We start from the raw sequence: 9,762 nt of genomic DNA on the forward strand, positions 1-9,762 counted from the left end.
CACATTCTTGGAGGGTACAGGCAAGAATTAATGTGGCTATAAGAATGAGAAGTCCAACAAAGAAACCTTTAATATTTGACCATAATTCTCCCCCAAACCAGGCACCTAACAAATTGTTAAAAACAAAGGGAAGGATCTCGTAGACCCTCAACTTGAGTATTTATATTTTTTAGCTGTCCTGTGACAGTTTTATGGTAACCTGGGACGTATACACTGCATTCTGTTTTTAATAATGGCACAAGCACCTCCTGTGTTTCTGTTAGAACGTCTGAAGTCATTCCATTTTGTAGAACTACTTTGCACATCTGTGCAACTTCAATATTGAGTAAGGAGAGGCTTGTTTGTGAATCATTGAGTGCTTTATGGTATATTTATTAAGGGCTTCCCCATGCCAATTTATGCTTTCTAACCGTACAGATGTAACAAAGATGGGTGTCAGATGGTCATACCAAAGAAAGATAGATCAAGTCCATCTTTCTTTCTTTGAAGTTGGGACGATTAGCCAGGGTGGTGATGGTTTTAGTAATGCACCCACGAATCCAGGCAAAACCTAAGGTGTAGTGATCTATCCACCCTGAAGGAAGCTGGGGGCTATTGATGAGTTCCACATAACCAGAGGGTTCAATTTGGAGCTAGCTGTCTGATTCCAGGCCACCTCGTCTAATCAGCTGCAAGCCAGTCAGCAGCCTGGAGCAGGATGGTTTGGGGACATGTCTCTAATGATAGTTACCCTAGATGTTGTTGCTATTTGGCCGTGTATCATAAGTATGACTCCTTTGTTCCCAACATAAAATTGCATTTTGACTGAGCTGCCCAATGATGGGTGTGGGCCATACTCATGTATCCCAAATTTGATATATACCCTTCTCAGTATAATAATAAGTAGGATTTTGTAACTTAGCCACTTGATGGGCATCAATTTGTGGAGTTGTAAAGCTAGTTCATGTATTAATAATTTGAGGGTATAAAAGAGTCTGGTTATGTCCTGGTAAATTCCATGTCCTCTTGATCATGGGCCAAGAAGAAACATTCTGGTTAGTGATAGATTTATCATGAATCAGGGTATCATTATATGTTATTCCTTGAAATGTAAGTATATAGCAAATGCCAATCAGTGCCTTGTAAAGGGGAAACCCACCAGAGTAACCCAGAGATCCTTCATTTGGACAAAGTTCCACATATCCAACAAACTGTCTGACTTGGAAGTTCAGCATAATGTTGCATCCATTGTGGAAAGGAACTCTCTGTTGAGACGGGTGAACAGAGAACAAAGAGAAACTATGCAACCTTCATTGTCATCTGAAGAAGACTTGGAGGTCTTCTGCAGGTTTACAGGAGTAAGAAGGCACACTAGCTTGCTCATGGGTTTTCTACGAAGGAGGGACAGGTTTTATTCCAGATATATGTTTTATTCCAGGAAGAATGTCCCTCTAACTTTACTGCAGGGGGAGTACATAATATGACCCAGTATAGACCTTTCCATTTTGGATTTAAGTCCCCCACTGAACTTGATTTCCAGTCTTTTAAACAAACCCTGTCTCCCGGGCTGACCTCGGGTGGACTTTCAGTTATACTGAGTCGGTTTCAGGAAGCAGATGATCAGTGTAATCACTACGTGGTGTATGGGTTAAACAAGCCTTCAGTGAGTAGTTTAATAGAGTAGGATAATGTCCTTCCAGTAACAGGTCCACTGTAGGAAATGGCTTTCTATATAAGAACTCAAAACGGCTGAGTCCTACAGGTTGTTTTGGAGTAGTTCTCCTCCTGAGAATTCCTATTGGGAAGACAGTAACCCAGTTTTCTGGGTCTCTAGGCTAAGCTTAGGAAAGGGTCGTATTAAAGCATTATTAGCTTTTTCTACGTTTCCACAGGATTGTAGGAAATGTTTAATTTTTAAAGCTGCACTATTTGTTATTTGTGGAGAAAAAAGAAAACCATGATCACTTGCAGGGACTGTGGAAGGCCAAATCGAGAAACAACTTCTCCCAACAAAACTTTTGTTGCTACAGGGACACCTGGGTGTCCTCAGTGGGTTACAGGTCTGCCTTCGGCTCAGGTCATGATCCCAGGGTTTTGGGATTGAGCCCCGCATCGGGCTCTCTGCTCCGCAGGGAGCCTGCCTCCCCCTCCCTGCCTGCAGATCCCCCTTTCTGTGCTCTCTTGCTCTCTTTCTCACTCTCTGTCAAATAAAAATATTTTTTTTTTAAAAGGGCAGCTTGGCTTACTTCCATGGTTCTCTCGATTTTACAAGGAAAAGACCTTGATCCATCCAGTGGAATTGTCCACAAACACCAGTAGGAGTTTTTAGTCTTTGAAAGGAGACATCTTTGTGAAATCAAGCTGCCGGGCTCTCCTGTATATGTTCCCTGCCTTTGGACTGGTTTTAAAAGTGGGGGAGGGGCGGACTGTGCCTTCTCAATTACTCGTGCGCAAACGATACAGCATTGACAGACTTGTTTTATTGTAGTTGTTAAATTTACTCCATCAAAGATTATTTTAAAGATTTTATTTATTTATTTGATGGAGGGAGATCACAAGTAGGCAGAGAGACAGGCAGAGAGAGAGGAGGAAGCAGGCTCCCTGCTGAGCAGAGAGCCCGATGCGGGGCTTGATCCCAGGACCCTGAGATCGTGACCTGAGCTGAAGGCAGAGGCTTAACCCACTGAGCCACTCAGGCACCCAAAGATATTTTAAATTAAATAGTCTAAAGTATTTTTGCCCACATGAGTGGTCTGGTGTAAACCCTGTATTACCCTCCATTGGTTATTTTTGGGTATAAAGATTTTCCTTCATCATTAACAAGCCAGTCCTTTGCTTATTTTTTTTTTTTTAATCCCCATTCCTAAGCTATGTGAACTTTTTGGTCTAAATACACTGGAGTTATGGACTTTATTCGAGTTAGGACTGGTATAAAATTGAATATTTATTTATTTTTTGCTGTTTGCTGGGCTACACGGTCTGCCAAATTATTTTCTTTCTATTGTGAAGCTACGTCCTTTTGATGTCCTCTTAGGTGAATTACAGCTCCCTCCTCCCGCCCTCTCTCGCCTCCCTGGGCAGGTCTACAGTCTCGAGAAGTATTTCAGGCCCGTATTTGATTGGGGAGTTCTGGCCTGATAATAATCCCCTTTCTTTCCAAATTGCTCCATGAGCATGTAGTACCAGGAAAGCATGTTTGGAGTCAGTGTAAGTATTAACCCTTAGGCCTGTTGCCAACTGAACAGCAAGGGTAGGTGCTATTAATTCAGCCTTTGAGCAGACGTATTTGCTGGAAGGGCTTGTGCCTCAGTGGTCCTAATTAAACTAACTACAGGGTATCCAGCTTTTCTTTCTCCGTTATCCGGGAAACTGCTGCCATCAGGAAATCAACCGTCACCTGCATTTTCAATAGGGGCGTCTTTCAAATCCCTTTTGCTGGAATAAACAAGGTCTGTAATTTCTGGGCAGTCATGTTCTACAACAGAGGGACGGTGGTCAGGTCCAGGCGTACAGACAGCTGGGTTTTAAGTCGGTTGGGCTTTAAGTATTATTTCAGGTGTGTCTGAAAGTATAGCCAGCATCTAGAAGGTCAGCCTCCTATCCTCCTTTGGTGGCCTTTGGTCTCTAAGACCCTCTGAACATGATATTACTGGTAAGGACTGTCCCAAGATGAGCTTTAAAGCTGCTTCTACCTGAAGGGCTGTGGCAGCTCCAGCTCAAGGACAAGCCGGCCACCCCGCATTGCATAATCAGGTGACTTTGAAAAATAACCCGCCAGACTTGTTTCTTTCCCTAACTTTTAAGTAAGAATTCCCAAAGCTTGTCCCTGTTTTTCTGTTACATATGAAGTAAAAGGTTTTTCTAAATACAGTAAAGCCAAAGCTCGGGTTGACGAAAGCTTAGTTTTCAATGTTTGAAAGGCCATCTCCTGGGCTTTAGTCCAGAGCAAAGATTCTTCTTCATCAGGGCCTTTAATTGCATCATATAAGGGTCTGGCTAAGAGCGCAAATCCAGGAGTCCACTCATGGCAAAAGCTGGCCATGCCTAGGAAAGCACAGAGTTGTTTCTTTGTAGCTGAGGGTCCAAGATCTTATATAGCCATTTTTCTGTTGGTAGAGAGGGCATGGTGTTTGTTCAGATATTGTTCTTTTTATCCAGATATCTGTGCCTTTTTAGGGGAGACACAATACCGTTTGTCTGCCAAGAAATTGAAGTTATAGAATTACTATCTGACGTCTCCTCTGTGGGTCTACAGATTAAAATGTCGTCGTATACTGACAAATTGCAGTCCATCATATACTGAGTTATAACGCCTTGAGACAAGGAGATATCACAGAGATCTCTGCAACGTGCAGCCCCCAACAAGTGAGGACCGTCTCTCACTCCCTGCAGCAAGACTGTCCAAGTTCATCGAGCAGCCTATGGGCTTGAAGACGAGGCTCATCCAAAACCGAGTAGTAGCTGTGTTTCCGCACTTAGAGGGATGCAAGAGAAGGCGTCCTTTGAATCAAGTGCTATAAACCAGGTGGCACCCGCAGGGACCTGGGTCAGAATAGTCTATGGACTTGGCACTACGGGATGAAGAGGCACCATCGCCTCGTCTAGAGCTCTTTAACCTTGCACTCTCTGGTAGTCCCCATTTGGCTTCTTTACTGGTCAAACTGCCATGAGGGGATGGACAAGGCTTTAAAATACTGTGTTTGGGGCGCCTGGGTGGCTCAGTCTGCCTTCGGCTCAGGTCATGATCTCAGGGTCCTGGGATCGAGCCCCGCATGGGGCTCCCTGCAGGTGAGTCTGAAGGGAGTCCGCTTCTCCCTCTCACTCTGCCCCTCCCCACCATATGTGCTCTCTCTCTCCCTCAAATAAATAAATAAAATCTTTAAAATAAAGTAAAATAAAATACCATGTTTGAGAAACTTATGAATAGTGGCTGTAACCCAGGTTTTGCCTCAAATTTTAAGGGGTATTGTCTTTTATGAGGTATAGTGGCTGGTCCTTTAAGGTTATTTTAACTGGCTGGGCTTAAAAGACCGTCCTGGGACATCGCAATCCCAGACCTGTGGGTTTACTTCCTTCCAGATGTCAGAAGGGATACTGGGGTAAGGTTTTAATTCCCTAGATGCTAAAGAGAACAAGCCATTCTCTTCTTCAGTATGAGCAAATCTGCTACCTAGTTTATACATTAAATCTCATCCAACTACTGCAGTGGGACAACACGGAAAGACTAGGAAGGAATGAGGAACCAACTGGTTTCTACATTTACAGTTAAAGGCATTGTCTGGAGACACATTTTAGTTTCCCTATGCCAACCATTCTATGCCTCGAAAGACAAGTAGGGCTGAATAAAAACAGAGTAAGGGGCTCCTGTATTAGTAAGAAAATTAATAAAATTATGTCCTACATCCAGGGTAACCCAGGGCTCCATCATCTTGCTGTCTCAGGGAGAGAGACCAACCTCAGAGCCTCATAATGCTCAAATGCTCACCCTCCAGTTCTTGTTGGAGATGAGTTCAGTCTCTCTCCCAATGACGTCTTTTTTTTAATTTTTTTTTCTTTTTGACAGATAGGACATAGCCCTGGGGGAGAGTCTTGGTTTGGACACTCTTTGCTCCAATGTCTGGTCTGGCTACACCCATAGCATGGTGTCTTACCCGATCCTTTGTAGGATACTGGCTCTATCTTGGACCCCTGGTTAGTCTGGTGTTGGGGGAGTCCACATAGGGGTGGCCAATACTTGAGCCTGTTAGCTCTCTGGTGCCTTTCTTGCTCTCAAGTCACATCCCTGTTATTAAAGTCCCCAGTAGCTACCTCTAATAGGCGCTGGGTGGGAGTTGGAGAACCGAAGCCATTTTAGTCAGTATCAGGTGGGTGTCAGGTGCCAACTGACGTATAAAGGTTTAGTATCGTCATTCCCTCAGGTGAAGCTGGGTCCAGGTTTGTATGGTTCCTACTAAATGACCCTGAAGTCGAGCTAGATTTTCAGCAGCTCCTTGAGTAACTTCTTGATTTTTATCAAAATGTACAGGTTTGGAGAATCCTGTTTTCATTTCTTCTATTGAACAAGGGATCAAATAGGATTGTCTTTCCCTGCCTTGTCTATCCTCTTGGTAACTCCAATGTGGCTCAGTATTTAGGACAGCAGGTCTCCTTACCAGATAATGTTCCCTATCTATCCCTGATAGCTCATCAGTAAACTCCTGCCCAGGAGCTCCTGCCCAGAAACAGTTCCTTTCCTCAGAGGTGCAAGTACGAGTTAATATGATGTCCATATCTTCCCAGGTCAAACAAAACATAATAGATAACTGTTGAAAGTCCTCAATATACTGAGAGGAGGTTTTTTTTTTTTTTTTTTTTTTTTTTTTGAATATCATCCTAATTGTTGTTTTATCTGAACCAGCTCTTTCATAGAGAATAGGGCGTGGTCTCTAACTCTACCCACTTTTCCACTAGTAACTTCCCTAAAAGGATGCATCCCAAATTTAAGTGGGGCTCCTGGAAGATAGAGAGTTCCTCTCCTGGTATGTCCATTTGGGCTGGGAACAGACAGATCTTGGGATTTATAACAAGGAGGGATAGCAACAGAGCCAGTGTCCTCTCTGTCTGGACTGGCTGGTGATCCCTCCAATGGCCCAGGTTTGTTAGGAGAAATGGGTCTCTTTATACAATCATCATCCTATATGTCCAGAGGGGGGGTTGTTAACCCGGCTGCTGGTTAGAAACATTCTGCACGAGGCTCTTGGTTCTGGGTCCTGATTTAGGGCCACGAAGGCCTGGACACAGGGTACCTCAGCCCATTTGCCCTGTTTCTTACATAAGTGATCTAATTTATAGATCATATAAAGTATAATGTCCCATTAATGGGCCATTTTTCTCATCTCCTAAGGAGTACTGAGGCCAGGCAGTGTTGCATAAGAAGATCAGTTTGTTGAACATACGGTGCAATATTGGTTTCTGAAGTAGAACCCAGCGATTCATCTTACATGCAACACCCAGTGCTCATCACAATAAGTGCCCTCCTTAATGTCCATTACCCCTTTAGCTCACCCTCCACCTACCTCCTTCCATCAAACAACAGTTTGTTGTCTATCATCAAGAGTCTCTTATAGTTTCTTACTCTCTCCTTTTTCTTCTCCCTTCCCCTGAGCTCATCTGTCTTGTTCTTAAATTCCACATACGAATGAGATCATATGGTATTTGCCTTTCTCTGACTGATGTATTTCACAGAGCATAATACACTCTAGCTGCATCTACATCGTTGCAAATGACAAAACTTTATTCTTTTTGATGACGGGGTACTTTTCCATTATATATACGCCAAACTTCTTTATCCCCTCATCAGTCAATGGACATTTGAGCTTTCTCCGTAGTTTGCCTATTGATGGTAATGCTGCCGTAAGCATTGGGGTACATGTTCCCCTTCAAGTCTGTATTTTTTATTGTTTGGGTAAATACCTAGCATCGCAATTGCTGGGTCATGGGGTAGTTCTATTTTTAACATTTTGAGGAACCTCCAAACTGTTTTCTAGAGTTGTTGCACCAGTTCCCATTTCTACCAACAGTGCATAGGAGTTCCCCTTCCTCTACATCCTTCCCATCCCCTGTAAAGTTTCCTGTGTCGTTAATTTTAGCCATTCTGGCATGTGTGAGGTGGTATCTAATTATGGTTTTGATTTGTATTTCCTTGATGATAAGGGATATTGAGCATCTTTTCATGTGTCTTTTGGCCATCTGGATATTTTCTTTGGAAAAGTGTCTATTCATGTCTTCTGCCCAAGTCTTAAATGGATAATATGTCTTTTGGGTGTTGAGTTGGATTAGTTCTTTATAGATCTTGGATACTAGCCCTTTTTCAGATATGTCATTTGCCAATATCTTCTCTCATTCCACAGACTGCCTTTTAGTTTTGCGATGGTTACCTTTGCTGTTCAGAAGCCTTTTATCTTGATGAAGTCCCAATAGTTCACTTTTGCTTTTGTTTCCCTTGCCTCAGGCAATGTGTCTATGGATGAGGTCAAAGAGATTTCTGCCTGTGCTCTCCTCTAGGATTTTGATGGTTTCCTTTCTCACATTAAGGCCTTTCATCCATTTTGAATTTGTTTTTGTGTATGATGTAAGAAAATGATCGAGTTTCATTCTCCTACATGTGGCTGTCCAATTTTCCCAACATCATTTGTTGAAGAGACTTCCTTTTTTCCATTGGAATGCCTTTCCTGCTTTGTCAAAGATTAGTTGACCTAGAGTTGAGGATCCATATCTGGGCTCTCGACTCTGTTACATTGATCTATGTGTCTATTTTTGTGCCAATACCATACTGTCTTTTGTTTTTTTAGCTTTTCAAATTGTTTAAATTTTATTTTATTTTTCACCGTTCCAAGACTCAATGGTTATGCACCACACCCAGTGCTCCATGCAATCCGTGCCCTCCATGATAACCACCACCAGGATCACTCAATCCCTCACCCCACTCCCCTCCAAAACCCTTTATTTCTCAGAGCCCACAGTCTCTCGTGGTTCATCTCCTCCTCCGATTTCCCCCAACTCCCTTCTCCTCTCCATCTCCCCATTTCCTCCATGTTATTCCTTATGCTCCACAAGTTAGTGAAACCATATGATAATTGACTCTTTCTGCTTGACTTATTTCACTCAGCATAATCTTCTCCAGTCCTGTCCATGTTGATACTTAAGTTGGGTATTCATCCTTTCTGATGGAGGCATAATATTCCATTGTATATATGGACCATATCTTCTTTATCCATTTGTCTCTTGAAGGGCATCTTGGCTCTTTCCACAGTTTGGCAACTGTGGCCATTGCTGCTATGAACATTGGGGTACAGGTGCCCTTCTTTTCATTACATCTGTATCTTTGGTATAAATATGCAGTAGTGCAATTGCAGGGTCTTGTGGTAGCTCTATGATGCTTACAGATTTGTAATATAGCTTGAAATCCAGAACTGTGATGCCTCCAGTCTTGTTTTTCTTTGTCAAGATTGCTTTGGCTATTTGGGGTCATTTGTGTTTCCATACAAATTTTAGGATTGTTTGTTCTAGCTCTGTGAAAAATGCTGGTGGTATTTTGATAGGAATTACATTAAATGTGTAGATTGCTTTGGGTAATATAGAATTTTACTAATGTTTGTTCCTCCAATTCATTAGCATGAAATGCTTTCCCATTTCTTTGTGTCCTCTTCAATTTCTTTCATAAATGTTCTGTAGTTTGAAGACTACAGATATTTTACCTCTTTAGTTAGGTTTATTCCTAGGTATTAGAATTCCTAGGTATCTTATTGTTTCTGGTGCAACTGCAAATGGGATTGAGTCCTTGATTTCTTTTGCTGCTGCTTCATTATTAGTGTATAGAAATGCAATATATTTCTGCACATTGATTTTATATCCTGCAACTTTGCTAAATTCACATATTCTAGTAATTTTTTGGTGAAGTCTTTTAGGTTTTCTATATAGAGTACCATGCCATCTACATATAGTGGGTTTGATTTCTTTCTTGTTGATTTGAGTGCCTTTTATTTATTTTTGTTGTGTGATTGCTGAGGCTAATACTTTCAGTACTATGTTTAATAGTAATGTTGAGAGTGAACATCTGTCTTATTCTTTTTTTTTAATATAATTTTTTATTTTTTATAAACATATATTTTTATCCCCAGGGGTACAGGTCTGTGAATCACCAGGTTTACACACTTCACAGCACTCACCAAAACACATACCCTCCCCAATGTCCATAATACCACCCCCTTCTCCCAAACCCCCTCCCCCCAGCAACCCTCAGTT

This window comes from Mustela nigripes, chromosome 10 (genome assembly GCF_022355385.1).
Source record: "Mustela nigripes isolate SB6536 chromosome 10, MUSNIG.SB6536, whole genome shotgun sequence".
NCBI classification, from domain to species: Eukaryota; Metazoa; Chordata; class Mammalia; order Carnivora; family Mustelidae; genus Mustela; species Mustela nigripes.